The 20,312-nt window shown below is 41.4% G+C and overlaps 1 long non-coding RNA gene across 2 annotated transcripts; it reads left to right on the top strand.

Annotated features, from left to right (window-relative positions):
• The first annotated feature begins 675 nt into the window (after window positions 1-675).
• On the top strand, window positions 676-12,269 carry LOC122465740. Of its 2 annotated transcripts, XR_006290768.1 has the most exons (4): window positions 687-756; window positions 1,960-2,028; window positions 5,795-5,925; window positions 10,282-12,269. It is a non-coding gene; the product is annotated as an uncharacterized LOC122465740 (long non-coding RNA). The 2 variants fall into 2 exon arrangements; XR_006290767.1 differs by lacking the exon at window positions 1,960-2,028 and having other exon boundaries at window positions 676-756; window positions 10,282-12,267.
• The last annotated feature ends 8,043 nt before the right edge of the window (window positions 12,270-20,312 follow it).

The following is a 20,312-nucleotide window of genomic DNA, read 5'->3' on the forward strand; positions in this document are numbered from 1 at the left end:
CTTATGTGCTTCACAAGGGTGTTGTGAGACTAAATTTATAAAGTACCCTGAGATTCTCAGGTGGAGGATCGAGTAGAAGTGCAAAGTAGCATTGTATAGCACCTTTCATCCCTAAGGATTTTCAATCACTTTACAATCTATGGCCTTGATCCAAAGCCAGTTGAAGTCAATGGAAGGATTCCCAGGGTCCAACTGGAATAGCATCTACAGCCCCTTTCTGTCACACACTTAAGGTATCGGGGTTACTGCATCTGTATAAAAATGGAACTGTAGCCCCTCCTGTAGTTCACCTCAGGTTTCTCAAAATGTAGGCTTCTATAATAGACTACACAGGGTGTAGGAGCATTGGAGTTCAGCAGATACAGGGTGATGTGTCAGCAGACCAGAGGCAACGGGGTCACGTGAGGCCATGTGCCCCTCCAGATTTCTGCCAAGGTGGGAGTTGGGCTGAGCACGGCTGAGAGGGATGTGGTTGGGAAAGGCACCGACACCTAGCATTCGTGCTGAGCCCTGTCATAAATATAAAGGGAAGGGTAAACCCCTTTAAAATCCCTCCTGGCCAGAGGAAAAACTCCTCTCACCTGTAAAGGGTTAAGAAGCTAAAGGTAACCTCGCTGGCACCTGACCAAAATGACCAATGAGGAGACAAGATACTTTCAAAAGCTGGGAGGAGGGAGAGAAACAAAGGGTCTGTGTGTCTGTCTATATGCTGTTTCTTCCCCGGGATAGACCAGGAATGGAGTCTTAGAACTTTTAGTAAGTAATCTAGCTAGGTATGTGTTAGATTATGATTTCTTTAAATGGCTGAGAAAAGAATTATGCTGAATAGAATAACTATTTCTGTCTGTGTGTCTTTTTGTAACTTAAGGTTTTGCCTAGAGGGGTTCTCTATGTTTGGAATCTAATTACCCTGTAAGGTATCTACCATCCTGATTTTACAGAGGTGATTTCTTTACTTCTATTTACTTCTATTTCTATTAAAAGTCTTCTTGTAAGAAAACTGAATGCTTTTTCATTGTTCTCAGATCCAAGGGTTTGGGTCTGTGGTCACCTATGCAAATTGGTGAGGCTTTTTTTCCAACATTTCCCAGGAAAGGGGGGGTGCAAGTGTTGGGAGGATTGTTCATTGTACTTAAGATCCAAGGGTCTGGGTCTGTAGTCACCTAGGCAAATTGGTGAGGCTTTTTTACCAAACCTTGCCCAGGAAGTGGGGTGCAAGGTTTTGGGAAGTATTTTGGGGGGAAAGACATTTCCAAACAGCTCTTCCCCAGTAACCAGTATTTGTTTGGTGGTGGTAGCGGCCAATCCAGGGACAAAGAGTGGAATATTTTGTACCTTGGGGAAGTTTTGACCTAAGCTGGTAAAGATAAGCTTAGGAGGTTTTCATGCAGGTCCCCACATCTGTACCCTAGCGTTCAGAGTGGGGAAGGAACCTTGACAGCCCCGCTAGGAGGTGCCTGGAGCAGGGAAGAGAGATGGGGCTGGCAGTGCAGCTCCACCAGAGGGGACACAGGGAAGCCTTCTGAGTCTCATCCCTTCTTCACCTGCAGCCACAGTTACCTGCAGTGTCTGTAGCTTGCTCTGGCTCATGCCATGCCTGCAGCAGGGAGGCAATAGGAGAAGTGAGTGGGGAAGGAGCTGTGAAGGGAGTGGGGGCAAGGTGGCGCTGGCTTGGAGCAGGTGTGGGAGGTGCAGGGGGAGTAAGAAAGGGGCCAGAGGCAATGTGTGGGGTGCTCAAGTGCCCCCAAACCTTTAAATTGTATCCCCTCCCACTATCAAGAGTTATGGATCAACTCTGCAGCAGATCCTCCAGAACAGCAACTATATGGTGCTTAATTGGTACAGAAGGCCTTGCCCTCATGGTAGGCCAATTTAACTGGATAACAATAAGAAATTAACCCACCTCAGACTTTGCAACAGATGGTGATCATTCATACCCTTCTTTCTTCATGTTGCCAGAGGAAGAGGTGGACACTGAAGGAAGATGGAAATACTGGGAGGGAGCTATGAGCCTCTGGTGAAACAAAGGTGAAGCCTCCTCAGTGGTTGATTAAATGGGAGTGGTTTCTCAATCTGGATAATTCATCGTCTCATTCCTCATTTCATATTATTCCAAGACTAAGCATGTGGTTTCTTCTTCACATAAATGGCTTACTTCCTCAATTGGATTAAATTGTCACATTTATATATTTTATGAAATAAATACAACCACATTTGAACTACAAGACTATAATTCAATTTGAGGGCTCTGGTTTCTACACAGGCCTTTCCAACTTGAGTGGCTTGTGTGGTCACTAATAGCTAGAGTTGGCACAATTTGATTTTTACTTTTTTATAGTTTTGATGAATAATATCGGTTTAGTTTTAAGCATTTTGTTCTGATTTTTATCAATTTAAATGTTCACAGTTGGGCAAAATTGAGGGTCTTAAGCATATTTTATTTTTATCAATCAAAATTTTCACAGTTACAAGAACTTATGGAGGGAGTCAGACAAAAATTATTTAATAGCAGCAGACACTGAGATTCAAAAAGCTAAAACTTAGAAACTGTTAAAACACACACTGTCAACCTCACATATTAAAGCGTATTAAGTAAATATTCTTAAAATCAAACTCTAAGTTAATAAGCAGCATTTATCTTACTTTGATGGAAAAATATATCCATCAATAAATCAAATTTTCAGATAGGCAGTCTGTGTGTGTACAATGTAATCAAAGATTATCAGCAATTACCAATAATTATCTAATCTTTCCAAGTCTTATTATAGCCCAGTATTTTGAAGCTGACTATTATATATCTTGTTGGCTGTGTGACAGACCTAGACCAGTGGGGTACAGGAGTCTGGTCCTATTGGGATCCGGGAAGTGGGCAGGGTACAAGAGTCTGATAGAAGGCAAATATACTGGCCACTGGATGAATAGTTTTCTGTTCCCTGAGTGACCAGAGCAAGGGTTGCCCTAGAGCAATCAGGAACCTGCTAGAACCAATTAAGACAAGCAAGCTAATTAAGATACCTGGAGCCAGTTAAGAACTTACTAGAATCAATTATGGCAGGCAGGCTAATCAGGACACCTGGTTTAAAAAGGACCACCCATCAGTGGGGGGAGGGGGGGGTGCTGCTGGAGGATTGAAGAGTATAAGCGTGATCAGGAGGAAGATCCTGCAGAGAGGATAAAGAAGGTGCTGGGGGAAGGCCATAGGGAAGTATCCCAGGGAGTTGTGGCTGTCACGCAGCTGATACAGGGGACATTGTAGACAGCTACAATCCACAGGGCCCTAGACTGGAACCCCGTGTAGAGAGTGGGCCTGGATTCCCCCTATTCCTCCAACTCCTGAACAGACACAGGAGGAGTTGACCTTATCTGTGAGAAACACCAGAAGGGAAGGTCTAATTAGGAAAAGGGATCTGGCCTGTCCCCAACCCACTAGGTGGGTCAACAGAGACTGTGGAGATTGTTCTCCATTTCCCCCATGCTGGCCAGTGATGAGGTTACCTGAGTGAACGGCAGGTTTGAACCTCTAGCAGAAGCAGCCAAACTGAGGGCTGCCATGAACCTCTGAGGCGAGCAAATCTGCCAAAAAGCGCAGGACCCACCAAGGCAGAGGAGGAACTTTGTCATAGCTGGTTTTCATGGGTCAGATAATAACTGGTCAAGGTAGTAGGTTAGCCTTGTAGGCTTTGTTTCAGACTCCCAAGATCTAGAGACATTTACTAGCTGGTTGATTAGACGATGACCATCCAAAGGTGGGCCAGTGAACTTCTCTTAGGAGAACCTATAAAGGTGTGCATATGTCCAGAAATTCAGAATTTAGAAGGATTGAGATTTAGGTGAGTATCACTACTACTCCTCATAGAACACCCTATCCTATCTCATCTCCACACTATGCTGTGTGGTTCATAGGGAGTTAAAATAGAGAATAAAGGAGACACAAGGTCGCTCTGACACATTGAGTGGTGATATTTATAAGAAAAAGGATAAGCCCAGATCTCTAGTCATTGGTGTTTGTAAGTTTTATTATGTGTATAATTTTTACGATCTTCTGTAATAGGTTTCCAAGATAATGAACCATACTGACTAGGTAATTTTTGCAAGATGGTTACTCAATATTCTATTTTCATTTTTATGTTTTGTCTCCTCTTTGATTTTTTGGTCTTAAAAATGTCTATACAAACAATTATAATTATATTTGACTGCACCATACTTAAGGATGTATCCTTGCAGGGTGACTTCTTAACATGTTATCCAAGAGAAAATTGGTATATTATGATGGTATTTAACGAACCCACTAGCAAGACAGAGAGGCTAGCATTCAAAATACAGGCACCAGTGTATAGTGAGAATATTGTTTCATTCCAAAACAAAACAGGGTGTCTGTACAAGAGAAGAACACTTTGGGTGTCTCTGAAAAGATCAGACTGAGTCATGTGGGCCCATGGTTATGAGACACAACATTGAGAAGTCTGGGAGAAGAGACTTGGACACTACTTTAAAAGATCTTTACCTAGTCCAGAATATTCTTTGCTCCAAAATGCACTGTGTTAATCACAAACCTGATCAATGAATACAACAAGGAGTCTGGACTCCTTGTTGTTTTTGTGGATACAGACTAACATGGCTACCCTCTGATACCTGATCAATGAATGTGACAAGCCTCTGTAAAGGTGCCCATAATGGATTAAGCTTTAGCTCTGAAACCTAGTTCCACTGTCTAGTATTAATAATACTTAGCTCTTTAGATAGATTTATTTTTTTAAAAAGAAACATACACCCATTGTCTAAAATTCTGGGCATATTTACAGCAACTAAGAGACAGCTAATAAAATTTTCAACATCATACTCCAAGCAACTGACTACATAAAAGGACGCATCATAAAAAGGAGCAAAAACTCAGAAATAATATCTCCAAACACAGTAATCAAAAAACCTTTTTTAAGGTCCTAGCACTTTTCCACAACAACCTACTTCAGGCAAAAGCCTAAGCACACAAATGAGCTTTTTACTCTATAGTTAACAAATTAGAGTTCTGATGGATCACTTACAGAAGTGAAAGTAAATACTGAAGTCAAGGGTTCTGTACAGAAATAACCTTGCCACCATCCCCCAGAAATTTACATTGAGGGACTGCTCTCGTGCATTTCAGCTGATCATTCAACTATTGCGATTGTATCTGGGGAGAGTCGCAGTCACGTAGACTAGAGGGACCTAAACTACATGAAGATTTAAAGATGAAAATCAACTCTTTGAATTACATCCAATTTAAAGATGACAAAGACACGAATAATTGTGACAAGGTCTGTAGCAGAGAGAAAAGGTGGCAATTGTCACACAAAGTGCAGATGATAAAAGGAACTTCTGCACATCAAAACTGTCTGGGCCTTCAGGAGTAATCAAGGATCCATAACCATCTGTAAAATTGTGAGCCTCCATGGCAAAGGGCTAATATACCTTTTCAGTAATGGGGTCAGGCACAATTTCCAGCAAATTCTCAGTTAGTTATATATGAAGTGATATGATAAAGAGTGAAATTCACTCCTGTGCAGGGCCTATGTACCACTTAAATCCCACTTATGCCCTCAAAGGAGAAGCAGAAAAAGAGGGGATGCTACAGTAGTTGGCACAAATTGTACTCTGAACTTGCTCTCTTCCCCCATTTAACATCAGTAGCTTAATCATCACTTTATTCCTCCCACCCCGGACAAAGAAGATGCTCCATAGTGGTCCTGTCTTTGGACAGTAGGAAGAGTTCAGCAGTTCCTCATTGTGGTCTGTCTTTGGTTTCCCTTCCTTACAGGTCCAGGATGAGGAGGACAGAAGGTCCCAGCTGCTGCTGGCTCTGACTCTCCACAAACCTAGTAGAGTGGAGCAACCCCCCTCACCTTCACTTATCTATGGATGCCACCACTATGTCATGGCAGGAGAAAGGTGTGATTTGGATTGGGGAAGCCCACATGCATGAGCAAAGCTTTGCGTAGCCAATACACATCTGTAGGATTGGCACTGAACACACTCAGTTAGCTGACATTATTTAGGTAGGAATATTTTATTTTTCATAATGTAGCTTTTTGTTGAAATTATAGCCAGGGACTTTACACAACATAGAAATAACACAACTATTTGATGTAGTTACTGTTTTATTGGGCTTATAAAGACTTTTCAAAGAGATACTCTCAAAATAACAAATCATATATCACCATGAATACCATGGAAATGCAAAAGCCCTCTCAACTATTTGGTAGTATGTCATGTGTACTCTGAGCCTGAAGACAAGTACTAGAAGCAACTCAAACATTAGACCCTGTGGTGGATTCCCACTAAACATACCTGCATTTTGTAATAAAGATGTCTTTGGTAGGGTTACAATAAAAGGTACAATATCCCAATTATTTCACTTTTTGTTTTTTGGTTGAACTCCAATTAACCAAATGTCTTGGGACAACCAAAATATTTCGATAATCTCTATTTGATTAATTGGGAGAACTAGCTAACCTGAGAAGCCAGCTGTTCGTCTCTCTTAACAGCAAGTTTGGAAAGCCTACAGTGCATCTGCCACTCAAATGCCAACTGACCTTGAGAAAGACAGGCAACCTTTTATTCACTGCATTTCAAGGGTACCGATTACCCTTAAGTACCAGCCAACAGTTGGGGAACAGCTTCACTGTGCTTTGGAAATGTGAACCTACTTAAGAACGCAACACTCTTCCCCACCAACCTACTTTAGGCTAAAACCTGGGCCCACAGATGAGCTATTGATTATATAGTGAACAAACTGGAATTCTGATGGATCAACTGGCTCTTTATAATGCCATCCATCTTACTGTTCATTGTGTTCTGGGGCTGGCAAACCAATGTGTAGTTGCAATGACTGGAGCATGGGCTGTCAGGCCTAGGGGTCAGAGTAGAGGGACAAAACCAAAGACAGTGGCAGGTATCAAGCCGAAGGTCAGAACCAGAGAAAATGTCAGGGATAAGGCAGAGGAGCAGGGGCCTGGAGTAGAGCAGGAAAGCAGGAACTGGGAGTAGACAGGAGTCCGGGATGGGAAGACACGAACCAGGAGCAGGTAGGGAAGCAGGAATTGGGAACTGGCAGGAAGGGTCCATAGTAGCAGCCAGCCAAAAATTCCTTTAGTTGCTCAGACAACTTCCTGAATCCTGATGTGACTTCCTGGCTTATATAGCTCTCCTTAGCCAATCAAGGGGCTGGATATTTCTTCCAATTGGGAGCTTTAGGGGTTGGGCCCTGTCATAAATATAAAGGGAAGGGTAACCACTTTTCTGTATACAGTGCTATAAAATCCCTCCTGGCCAGAGGCAAAACCCTTACACCTGTAAAGGGTTAAGAAGCTAAGATAACTTCGTTGGCACCTGACCAAAATGACCAATGAGGAGACAAGATACTTTCAAAGCTGGAGGGGTGGGGGAAACAAAGGGTTTGTGTGATGCTGTTGCTGGGAACAGATCAGGAATGCAGACTCAGAACTTCGGTAAAGTTAGTAAGTAATCTAGCTAGAAATGCGTTAGATTTCCTTTTGTTTAATGGCTGGTAAAATACGCTGTGATGAGTGGAATGTATATTCCTGTTCTTGTGTCTTTTTGTAACTTAGGGTTTTGCACAGAGGGATTCTCTATGTTTTGAATCTGATTACCCTGTAAGGTATTTACCATCCTGACTTTACAGAGGTGATTCTTTTACCTTTTCTTTAATTAAAATTCTTCTTTGAAGAACCTGATTGCTTTTTCATTGTTCTTAAGATCTAAGGGTTTGGGTCTGTGTTCACCTGTACAAATTGGTAAGGATTTTTATCAAGCCTTCCCCAGGAAAAGGGGTGTAGGGCTTGGGCTTGGGGGGATATTTTGTGGGAAGACATCTCCAAGTGGGCTCTTTCCCTGTTCTTTAACACGCTTGGTGGTGGCAGCCTAGGGTTCAAGGACAAGGCAAAGTTTGTACCTTGGGGAAGTTTTTAACCTAAGCTGAAAAGCATAAGCTTAGAGGGGCTTTCATGCAGGTCCCCACATCTGTACCCTAGAGTTCAGAGTGGGGAAGGAACCTTGACAGGCCCTTCCCTGGACCTTCCCTAGTTACTCAGGTGAATTGGGTGGCAATTATGGCCTGAGCACTACTTTAAGGCCTGTGATCCCTCACAGTAGTCTGCTGCTCAGTGCTAGGCAGACTTGGCAGCATCATCTGCATCAGTTTTCAAATCCCCAACCTCCGGGAAGCTAGCCAGTGGCTCTTCACTGCGCTTAATACTGTATTTGAGGAACTCAGAGTGCAGTAAACAATACAGTACAATCCCTTGTGTGCCACAGCGACCATAACCAAGTTTTGGTTATCCACGGCTCAGTCAATCTGTGTTGGACTGTAGTTAGTTTTGTATTATGAACACTTGACACTTAGAGAATATCTTTGAAAATCTGGGCCTAAGGGCCCAGGTAGCTTTGGGCATGTCTACCAGGGGAAACACAGGCTCCTAGTAGAATTCAAATGCCGACAGGGTTATGTGGCAGCTGAGCAGTGGTTTTGAGAATATCAGTGGCACCTACATGTTGTATATAGGTGCCTAAAGAGGTAGTTAGTTGCCTATGTATCTTTGTAGATCTAGCCTTAAGTGCCTAAGTCACATTTGAAAATAAGATTTAGACCTTATAACACTGAGTGGGACTTGTAACACTAAGCCTTTGGCCCATTTGAAATGAATGGGAGTTAGGTGCCTAAATACCTTTGGAGGGTCTGGGCCCTAGTAACTAAAGTGGTGAAGTACATAAGACAGTAAGAGGAAAAAGTCTGGCCTTGGGATACAGGAGTAGAAGAGGAGCAGTCAGTGGGTTCAATGACTGTGATATAGTGAGGGGATTGAAAGTGGGAAGCAGAAGGTACTGTGTTGATACGAGTTGGATTACTTTACTTTTACTCAAACTGATTCAAGTGATAATTCCTGTAATGTACCCAGCAGAGCCTGATACAGAGCCTGACCATTTATTTTCTGGTGCTCATGCACTTGCACAATGTTGCTGTGTCCCCAGTTTGCACACTGGAAAGGAATTTTGTAAATTTAAAAAACCCTCTTTTCATGGAATAATTTTTTTAACTCATAGAGGGAAAAGTCTATTTATTTTCTTCCAAAGATAAATGTTGCATCTAAACTCCTTGACGGTGTCCATTTCAGCCTGGTTTTATATTCTCTTAGTTAAGGTTATTTCAATTCATTGAATAGTTTACAATATAGTAGACTTAAAATGATTATGTTTTAATTTAGGGTGGTTTTTTTACATCAGTGTCCCAAACAGTTCTTAAAAATATTTAACATTCTGTAGTAATAAAGTTTTATATTTGCATCATTTCAGGCAACTGTTTTACTAAACACTACCACACTTCTGAAGTATTAATTTCATAAATATAGTGAAAGACATAAAATTAGACATTTTTTGACAACCAACACCACTGACACTAATTAACTGATACAGTGACATTCTAACATTCTTTAATATAATATACAGTTTTTACACATACATATTAAATAGTGATTCCCTCAAGCCAACGTACAACCTACAATTACATGAATATCTGTATCAGCGGTTCTCAACCCGCGGCCCAATTAGCACACAGCTGCGGGCCAGCTGTGTGCTAAAAAAAATTCAAAATTTGCTTCTCTGGTCTGACAAGGGGCAGAGCTGGCCGAGGGGGAGACAGCGTCTTGCAGCCTGCACCAGTGCTCCTGCCAGCAGGGAGCTGGTGAGTGCCACAGGGGGAAGGAGAGTGGATCTGTGGGCATGCTTGGGGTGGGGGTGAGGGGCACTGGGCAGTGAGGGGGTGGGAGTGGTGGGAACTAGGGGTTTGCCGGGGTGTTGAAGCAGCCCCAGGTTTTAGGTGGGACTTTGCTCCTGGCCCCCCTTCTTGGGTCCTGGCTGCCAGCCCGCATTGGGCGCTCCGCTCCTCCCCACACAGCAGGGTCCCGTGGTCTGGCCACCTGGCCCACACCCAGGGCTCCGTTCCTGGCCCCACTCTTTGCGGGGTGGGTACTGGGCATAGGGGACTGTGGGCGGTTTGGGAGGAGCGCTGTGGTTCTCAACCTGTGGCCCATGTAACACATTGTGGGCCACATATGTGGCCCACAATGATAATCAGGTTGAGAAGCTATATATACACCCCATTAAAAATATATCTAAGTGTAATTAAACTGTATTTAAATCCAGGCTGATTAGATTTTGTTGGCCAGTGAGTAAGGGTGTTTATTTATTTTATTTTATTTTATTTTATTCTTTCTTTCTCTATTCCTGCAGCTCCCTACTCAATGGAGTCACATGCAGAAGACAGCAGCCTACCCAGCAAGCTGTTTTGCTTCGCTTCCCTACCTCATTCAGAATACTTTAACAACCTCTCTCGTCACCTACTGTTCTGCAATATGGTCCTAATCCAAGTCCAACTGAAGTAAATGGAAAGAGTCCCACTGACTTTTGCGGACTTTGAATCAGGCCATATGGCAGTAGACTAAGGGCCTATCCACACAGAAAGTGTGCAACAAGCCAGGGTATGAATCTACAGGGTGCCACTCATTAACTGGCTGTGTAGACCTTGCTAGGCACAAAGTGCACTGTGGAACTTTTAGTGCACAGTACCAGGATCCACACAATGACTCAGTGTGTGGCAGGCTGGTGTGATGTAGGTTCACACCCTGGCTTGTTGTGCACTAACTCTCCATGTAGGCAAGCCCTAAGTATGTAGCCAACAAGAGATGCTCAGAGTAGCAAGGAGCATTCTTCACCTGGGACTTCTGGTACAGCAAGCAGGGAATGGGGAAGATGGGAGGTCTCTGGAGGAGGGAGGAGGAGCCATAAAGGGATAGGGAGAGATATGGTAAGGAAGAACTAGGGGAGTGAGTGGTGAGAGAGGCAACCTAGCCTCCTTGGAAGCAATATATTTCTTATGGCATTAAACAGCATCCTCCAACTAAGAGTCGAAATGACAGAGATGAGGGTAGCAGGGATCACTCTGTTGTTGGGACTCAATCAATTAATAATCAATCCATAAATAAATTCCCATAAAAAGTAAAATATCTTCACCACTGTTAATGAAAATGTAGGTGAAATTTTTCAAAGCGGGGGCCAAATATTCCAAATACAGATACCTAAACTTAGGCATCCAAATCCACTTTAAAGCTCTTAAATAGCCCCCAGCAGTTTTCAGAATATCTGAGCACTGCAGCTCCTATTATCTTCAGTGGGAGTTGTGGCTGCCTAGCACTTTGGAAAATCAGGCCAGTTTTATATAGGTGCCTAAATGTCGATTTAGATGTTTAACTTTAGACACCCAACTTTGAAAATGTTTGCGTTACTATAGATGGATACAGTATTTTTACATAGTTTAAGAGTGGCACAGTAAAAAGCACTTTTTTGGTAGGAAAATGTATAAAATTGTACTGTTAATGGAACAGATTCCTCATTTTTAGTATGTTCAAGAGATTCTGGCCACAAAAGTAATATGTACATTAAAATGAAGATTAAACTAAAAGGATTTAATGTACATGTAAATTTGATTTTTCCTACCTTCGTTTTGAACATCTAAATTGAAAATCAGCATTTTCAAAGCTCCCACTAATCTTTCATTATTATGTTAAAGAAATTTTCTCCCCACACCTTTTTTCTTTTTTTTTTTTTTGGGCAGAGCTTTATATTATGAATCATTAAATCACCAAAGGCCACATAGACGGTCTGAGGTCAATGTAATGCACCATCCCCCATAACAAAGCTATAATGTCTTGTTTGGTCTCTATACTATATTTAGTAGTGTTATGGCACCTCAGATAGGGCTGTTACTATGTAAATTAGACAGATAATGAACACTGTAGAATTGTTCATTTAGACCAATATTGCATTACGTGAATGTACTCAAGAATTTCTTCACCTAAATGGGATCATATAAAGGTCAATGGTTGTAAAATAAAAGCATATATGTTCTTTTCTGATTGCAGTTGTAACATCATTTTATATTTACCTACTTTTATTTACACAACAGGCCTTCAGGCGTGAGGTGCCCTACAAATAAAAAATTACTGTATTATTTTTTACGTCGACAGTACTTATTAAGTCAGTGTCTCAAAAACAAATTCTGCAGTAAAATCTGAAATGGATCTGAATGCCACATAGGCTCAGTCCTACAGTCTTGACTCACATTGAGTGATCCCATTGACATAACTGAAATTACCCTTTGCTTTGATTCAGGCTGGGTGAGGAGGCAAAGTTTGTTGCAGGGATCTGGACAGAGAAGGGAAGATAGAGTTGGGAGAGGAATCCAGACTGGGATGAGCCAGGGTGGGTAGAAGGTGAGAAATGATGGCTGTGAGAAAGCTGGCTGGAGTGGAGAGCTGAGGCAGGGCTGGGAGGAGAAGCAGCATCCAGACTTCATGGACGAAGACAAGAGAGAGATGGTGGGGCATGACTGTGCTGAGGCAGAAGGAGTTTGGAGTGCAGAAAAAAGAAAGGAAGAATCCTCTCCTCAAATGAAGATGATACAGAAGAACAGGCCTACCATTTGTCCCAGTAAAGATGTGCAAATGTATAATACTATGGGTTTCTTGTAATCCCGTACCATGCAAATTTATGCAGATTTTCAGTAATCCAATATAATTAGATATGGCTGTGTCTTAAAACTACAATCTTGCCCTTAATACTGATACCCAAAGACGTTTGTCCTGATACTGTCTCTTATGTATGGACTGGTGCAGCCCTATGGAAAGAATTCCACAGAGATTGCTTCAGGCTGTTGAGACAACACTCCTGCCATGCTGTTGCTAAAGCTCTCGCTACTGAAATGAAATGTTTTACAAACCCAGTTTTTATAATTCATGGTGCATATTAATTGACACACTAATACCCAAAGGAAAAAATATTGCAGTTGATTTGTGAACAGAGAAAATCTCGTAACAGCAATATTGTGGATCATTAATTAATATTTTATGTTTGCCATTACCAATAAGTTATATCAGTATAAAGTCACTTTGAAGGAAATTCATATTTAAACAACATTTTCTTTGATGGTGTTGTCCTTGTGATTTTTTTTTTCCATTTTGCAGAATATTAGTACTAAAGCTTTCTTTCTGACAAGTAGTTACAGTCCCGTGCTTACAAAAGGAATTATGGTCTGAATAAGTCAGGAATGCCTGTCCTGAGTTCTAAACCTGATACTAACTCCCTCGCTGGCCTCAGGCAAGTTATTTATCGAGCTCTCCATCTCAGTTTTCTCTTCCGTAAAGCAGATATAAAGTTTATTTTGAGTTGGTGCAGTATGTTGTTCCCTGTCTGAGAATGGGGCATCAGTCAACCTGAGAGGTAATTGGTCGGTTTCGTCTCTTGCAGCTCTCCAAGCAGACTTAACAGTAATGGAATCTCTGGCGGAGCTGTGTGCACTAGCACGTACAGAGTGGAGGCTGGGGTATTCTTCAAACTGTCACTAATAATATGAGCGGCCAAATTCAGCTCCATATTGATAAACTTATTGTGGTGGCTGCAACCAAGACTGCAGAACAGGATTCAGCTGGAGCAAACACCAGGGCCAATATAGATGCATGAAGGGTCTGCTCCCCAAGAGGTTCCCAATAGTTTTTCAAGGCAGTATGTACCTGGTGAGCCTGGTATGTCAGGCTATGTTCAAGTCTTACTCCCAAGTATGTGGCAATTGGATGGAGTGGCAGTAACTGTCCTTGGACATGGATCAAGATGAGTGGATTGGCAAGACAATTGTTTAGATGGAAACTAGTTGCCACTGTCTTGGTTTCACTGTAAATTAGTCTCCATTGCTGGAAGTAAGTGGTCAAAGTATCCATGTCTTGGCTGAGATTCCTTTCAATCCTCTGGAAGTTGTTTCCAGTGTCAGCAATACAGATGTTATCAGAATGCACGTATTTATTTCCTTGCATTTCAGGAAGGTCATATGTGCATATTTTGAAAAAACAAGAGCCAAAACTGACCCCATAGAAGGCCATTGTGGGGACACTTAAGGTGACTGGTATTCTCTCCAACTTACAGAATGAAGCTTCACTTGCTAATACTTTCTTGCGTGAACCACACTGTTAGCCTACAAGGAATAACTTGCAGCAGCTTGGCAGTCAGCCCGGCACGTCCCACAGTGTCGAAGACTGCCCTCAGATCAATAAAGACTGCACCAACGTTCCTTCCTGAATCAAATGTGTCTACATCTCAAGTCAGATGAAGTATCTGATCTTGGGTGCATCACCCCTTCCTCACTCCAGTCAAGTACAGCTGCAGTGGCTCAAGCAGTGTGAGGGGCTAGCTACCCCAAGTACGATCTCGTCTGAGACCATAGGTATGTGTTCAGAATGGCTAGTCCCTCCTTTCAGCACTGCTACACTTCTCTTTTTTAGCATGCTAGGTTCATCACAGCTAGCATGATTATGTCTCATCAAGCTGGAATTTACCCCATCCAGCTCCAATGTAGACACACCCTTGTCCAGGTTAGCGCACACATGGTGTACACAGGGAAGCCTGCAGTCTCACTCTCTGTGGTGTACTTGTTCAATGGACTGAGGGATTCAGTTTCTAAGGCGGTTAACTCAGTAAATTCAGGCAGGTGGTAAATTCACTTTAAAATAATGTTTTATTTTAAAAGATGCCCCTTTAAAAATTAAGGGTCAGTTCTGTAACTCTCACTGAATGGAACTTCCTACAAAAGTGCTACCAACACAAGTAAAGGTGGCAGAACTGGGCTCTTAGCAAATAAAGCTAGATCAAAAGGAAAATTGTTCACCACAGTCTTAAACCACATATGAATCCAATCTGTTTGATGGGAGTGAATTCAGTGAAAACATGAAATATTCTCAAAGTAAATTTTGTGATAGTTTATTCCATATGTGGACACCTTTAAATTTTTCATTTGTGGGCTATGCAGTCATCAAACAGGAACACAATTAGCCAAGAATTGATCTTTTTAACTGTTTTCCCCATTAGGTTTAAAATCTTGAAATATTTTTAGAAATAAGCATGTGGAATAGAATATCCTATTCTAAAATAAACTGACATAGTTTAATTATGCTCCTTTTCAATCTTCTATTAAATGAATAGGTTTTACCATGGTAACCCTTTTATTAGTTAATACCTATCCTGTTACACAGGTATGAAGTAGACACACATTAACATGTTCCTTTATACCAGTACTCTATAGACTCTGTTGTGTCTAGCTCCACTTACAATAGTTGTACCGGAGAAAGTGCAAGGTGCCTTCTCCCCTTGTACTTCTGCATAGGGACCAGGCACCATGTCATCTTTGCATTCCTCTCTTTCTTCTTAAACGAAGGCTTTGGGGACTTAGTCAAATCACTCAACATTTATATTATTGTTTCTTCACATGCAAAATGAAGATAATAATGTCTACCCTACAGGGCTGTTGTGATGACTAATTAGTTTGGGATTATAAAGCACTGCCACCTAAGTGTTGAAATTAATCAAAGTGCGCAGAAGACACTTCAGTGGCTAGGCCCTTTGTAAAAAGAAAAGGAGTACTTGTGGCACCTTAAAGACTAACAAATTTATCTGAGCATAAGCTTTCATGAGCTACAGCTCACTTCATTGGATGTGTCCCTCGAACATCCAGCTTATTTGACAAATTATTTTCTTGAAATCATTTTTAGTATATTGGCACCTGTTGGGCTATACACTTTCAGATGGCAATGAGGGAAAATACTGCTTGTCTAAAAATACAAAAACAAAACCACAACACTCTAGGTAGAATTTCAGAGTGATCTTTTGTCCTCAGCCATCAGCCCCTACATGCCTTTGTCCCTGGCTTTGTCACCATGGTGTAGTGGTGGTTCATGAAACATGAAGTGAGTTAGAAGACAACTAGAGTGCCAGTGATAGAAGTCTAAGGACTGATTGCAACAAAGATTTATCTGTAATTATTATGCCAGGGTGTCCAGAAGATGAAGAAAAGTTTTTTCATCTCTGTGAAGGAGTCTCTGTCACATTCTGGGGTGCAACCCAGACCACTGAGGGGTTGTGTCACTGGCTGCCCTGTAACCCTACATACCTCAAAATGCTCGGTAGTTGTTGCTCACTCCCAACCAGCATAGAAGCTTGTGTGGACTGTGTATTAAACACCTCTGATTCAGCAATTCTGATTTCAGCAGCCTGCTTGTTAGAGCCCAGCCACATTCTGGTTACACATGGCAAGATGACCCCAACATGCTCTAGTCCCAGTTTTTCCCCAAACCATTGCTCTGCAATGTCCAGCCCTCTTAATTAACCCTGTTAATTTTGTATGTAAATAACTCTCCATTGTGTTAACTTACAATGCATAATTTACATGCCAGAGAGACAGGTGAATAAACATCTTTGGTCTGACAGAAAACCGGTTTGTCAACTTTGCCTTGATACAGACTTCAGGAACATATTTTCAATATATACACGTAACTTCTTGCATAGTATCTGTACATACATTTTACAACAATATTAATAACCAGTGTGACTTTGGCTTTCATTTAAGACTTCATATGATATTCTCTGGAAAACCAGAATGCACAGACCAGGAACAGGGTATTCTTGCAACCCTCTTGCCAGCTGGCATTGATGGATTATAAGGGTCACTGAGGGATAATCATATGTTAGAGATCTGCACAATCTATTCTAGGTGGCATCTCATTTTAGTGTCCCAAACCAAGAGTTGGGTTTGGAGATAGAGCGTCGGATAGTAGCACTATATTTTTTTCCAATTTGACCCCTGATCTTAAATGCAAGAAATCTCCATGAAGGAGTTCCAGAAGACATCTAATCAATCCTGGCAGCTAAAGGGGATTACACAGATAACTTGCTCCTTTTCAGGTTATATAGTACATTAAAACTGATATGGAGCAGGCAATAAGGCTGAGATTTTCAAAACTATTTGGACAAAGCCCATAGGGGACTAGATGCCCAGTTCCCAGTCATTTTAATTTCCTATGACAGGTTTCAGAGTAACAGCCGTGTTAGTCTGTATTCGCAAAAAGAAAAGGAGTACTTGTGGCACCTTAGAGACTAACCAATTTATTTGAGCATAAGCTTTCGTGAGCTACAGCTCACTTCATCGGATGCATACTGTGGAAAGTGTAGAAGATCTTTTTATACACACAAAGCATGAAAAAATACCTTCCCCCACCCCACTCTCCTGCTGGAGAAAACCTGGATTTGTGCTGGAAATGGCCCAACTTGATTATCATACACATTGTAAGGAGAGTGATCACTTTAGATAAGCTATTACCAGCAGGAGAGTGGGGTGGGGGGCGGTATTTTTTCATGCTTTGTGTGTATAAAAAGATCTTCTACACTTTCCACAGTATGCATCCGATGAAGTGAGCTGTAGCTCACGAAAGCTTATGCTCAAATAAATTGGTTAGTCTCTAAGGTGCTACAAGTACTCCTTTTAATTTCCTACTATTTTAAACTGCTTTGAAAATCTTAGCCCAAGTTGCTAATTCCATAAGCATACGTGCCATTCTGCAGTGTCTTTTACACAATGAGTTTCAGTGGGTTACACAGGGAGAAAATCAGTGCAGAATCTGTCCTTTAGTTTTAACCTTTGCATGCGATTTTGAACAAACTCAATGTATGGTCACCTGCTACATACCATTACCATTATTCCCTACTGACAAAAAAGGCAGTACATTTACAACCATATAATAAAAATAATACATCAAAAAGAACAAGCAGCTATTATCTTTACATCTACTTAATTGCACATGGGAAAGATTTAGACCATGAAATGTGGAGTAGTTAGTTTACTGTAAATAATTAATAACAATAAAAACATTAAAACCAATGAAACATTGTTTGTTTTTCATCGTTCCTTCGAAGATGAAAAATACAGACTCCTATGGTTCAAACAGCTGGGAAGAAAGTTACTGCATGGCATGACTGACTCCTTCTTGGCTATGTCTTTTTGTTCAGCATGGTCTGAGAAACACTCACTTTCCAAGGGCGTCTCAATAATTCAGCTCATAAGCAGGTACAAGATTTATATCTTCCTCAAGCTCTATTTAGAAGTCAGTACAGATATGTTCATATAAGTCAATAAAACATGATGCATAATAATTTATATTACCTAATAAAACCAAGATCCATTTATTAAATCTTACACCAAACTACATACATTAGTTTGATGCCAGATTTTCTTGGGATCTGTGCAAACCTTGAGGACACACATGAAACCGTATGGGATGATGGGGAACATCTAAAGAGAAGAGTATGAAAAGAAATACAATGAAAAACTACATTTCTAATTGAAAATAATGGTGTAGTGACCAAATGAGCTTCAGCTCCTTTCCTTTTGCCTAAAACGTCATGGTCTAAAATGAAACTTGTAAGATATATGTTTCATATTATAATTTGTGAAATGTACATCAAATATTACTCATGCATAATATACAACTATTTTTTTGCCCAGTTATACTTTGACAAAACCCCAGCCAATTGGCATGCATTAGCACAAAATAACAATCTTACAACAAATGAATTGCCCTAATGGGCAAAATTCTCCTCTTGGTTACATGGCAATAACTTACATATGAGGGTCTAACCTAGGGCCCATCAGATTTCACAGATCAAAGTACTGATATTTTGATGTTTTTTTGTTCGAAGTCACTTTTTCCATCTGTTCAGAATTTGTACATGGATGTATGCCAGTGAGCCAGTCACTGAAGATTTGAAAAATTTAGAAGAATGAAATCAGAACGGTGATTAAGTACTTCCATAAGAAAGGCTTCCCAAAAGGAAATCCATGAAGACATGGTGGCTGATGATACAGGGGGATGATACCCCTTCGTATGCCTCAGTGAAAAACTGGGCTGCTCAATTTAAGTGCGGGAGAATCAGCACCAAGAAAGAGTCATGGTCAGAACACCTCAGAGAGGCCACTACCCCTGAAAAAGTTGATGCAGTTCACAAGGTGGTGGTGAATGAAAGAAGATCTACAAGTCAGACACATAGCTGAGACAGTGGGCATCAAAACTGGGTCAATGCACGCCTACCTTAAAGAAGATTTAGGCTTGAGAAAGGTGTCAGCAAGTTGGGTGCCCAGAATGTTGAGGGATGATCAGACGAGAGAGTGACTTGACCTTTTCAGGGAATATTTGGAACTTTTTGCTTCTCCAGTACAATGAATCACCTCACACATTCCAGGTTGCAGTGACTATAGCAACCAAATGTGGCTTTCAGCTGCTTCCCCATCCAGTTTATTCAGCAGATTTGGCTCCCTCAGACTTCCACCTGTTCCCCAAGTTGAGGGAATACCTTTGAGGGAAGAGTTTCAGTGATTATCATGAGTTACTTCTATCGGCTGAGAAATTTCTGGACATGCAGGACAAGAACTTGTACAGAATAGACATAGTTAAGTTGCAGCTGCTCAGGACCAAATGTATTCATGTCAAGGGGAGAGGATATATAGTGAAAATAAAACAATTGAACCCAAACTATGTATTTTTCTTTGTAAGGCAAGAAACTTTCTGACTGCCCCTTGTATTAAGCCTCTCTATATAAAGGAAAACAAACATATTGAGTAGTTATAAAAACATATTTCAGTTATTGTTATTTGAAGGATACCTTTTGGTAAAAAGGTCACAGAAAATGAGGTTTATTCAAATACAAGCAAAGCATGACTTCATATTTTTTTGACTTTTCGCTGCATACAGAGATCCAGCATTGTCTGTCTGTCATGTCTTTATTTAAGCTTGAGGAGCCATAGCTGCTGTGAATGACATTGCCCTCTGGTCCTTAAAATATCATAGTTCAGATGTTACAACACAATTCCTAGGATCAGTTCACTAAAGGGAAGTGGTCTTACTTCATGGAAGTTGCTTAAGTTACACCAGGGATGAATTTGGCCTCAGGGGTTATTTAAACACACTATAATGTTATACAAACTGAAAACAAGAGTGAACTCCTGCCTCCTATTGAAGTCAATGGGAAAAAACCCCTCCCATTCACTTCACTGGGGCAAGGATTTCTTCCTACATATTTAAGGCTAGGGTGTGTCTCTCTTATACTCCTGTGAGTAGCAGCTCACAATTCGGCCCTTTCATTCTAGCTTAGGGATCAGTAACCTTTGGCATGTGGCCTGTCAGGGAAAGCCACTGGTGGATCAGGACAATTTGCTCACCTGCAGTGTCCACAGGTTCGGCCGATTGCAGCCCCCATTCGCCTGGAACAGTGAACTGCAGCCAGTGGGAGCTCTGATCGGCCGAACCTGCAGACACTGTAGGTAAACAAACCGTCCCGGCCCGCCAGTGGCTTTCCCTGACAGGCCGCATACCAAAGGTTGCCGATCCCTGTCT

This window comes from Chelonia mydas, chromosome 4 (assembly GCF_015237465.2).
Source record: "Chelonia mydas isolate rCheMyd1 chromosome 4, rCheMyd1.pri.v2, whole genome shotgun sequence".
Classification (NCBI taxonomy): domain Eukaryota; kingdom Metazoa; phylum Chordata; order Testudines; family Cheloniidae; genus Chelonia; species Chelonia mydas.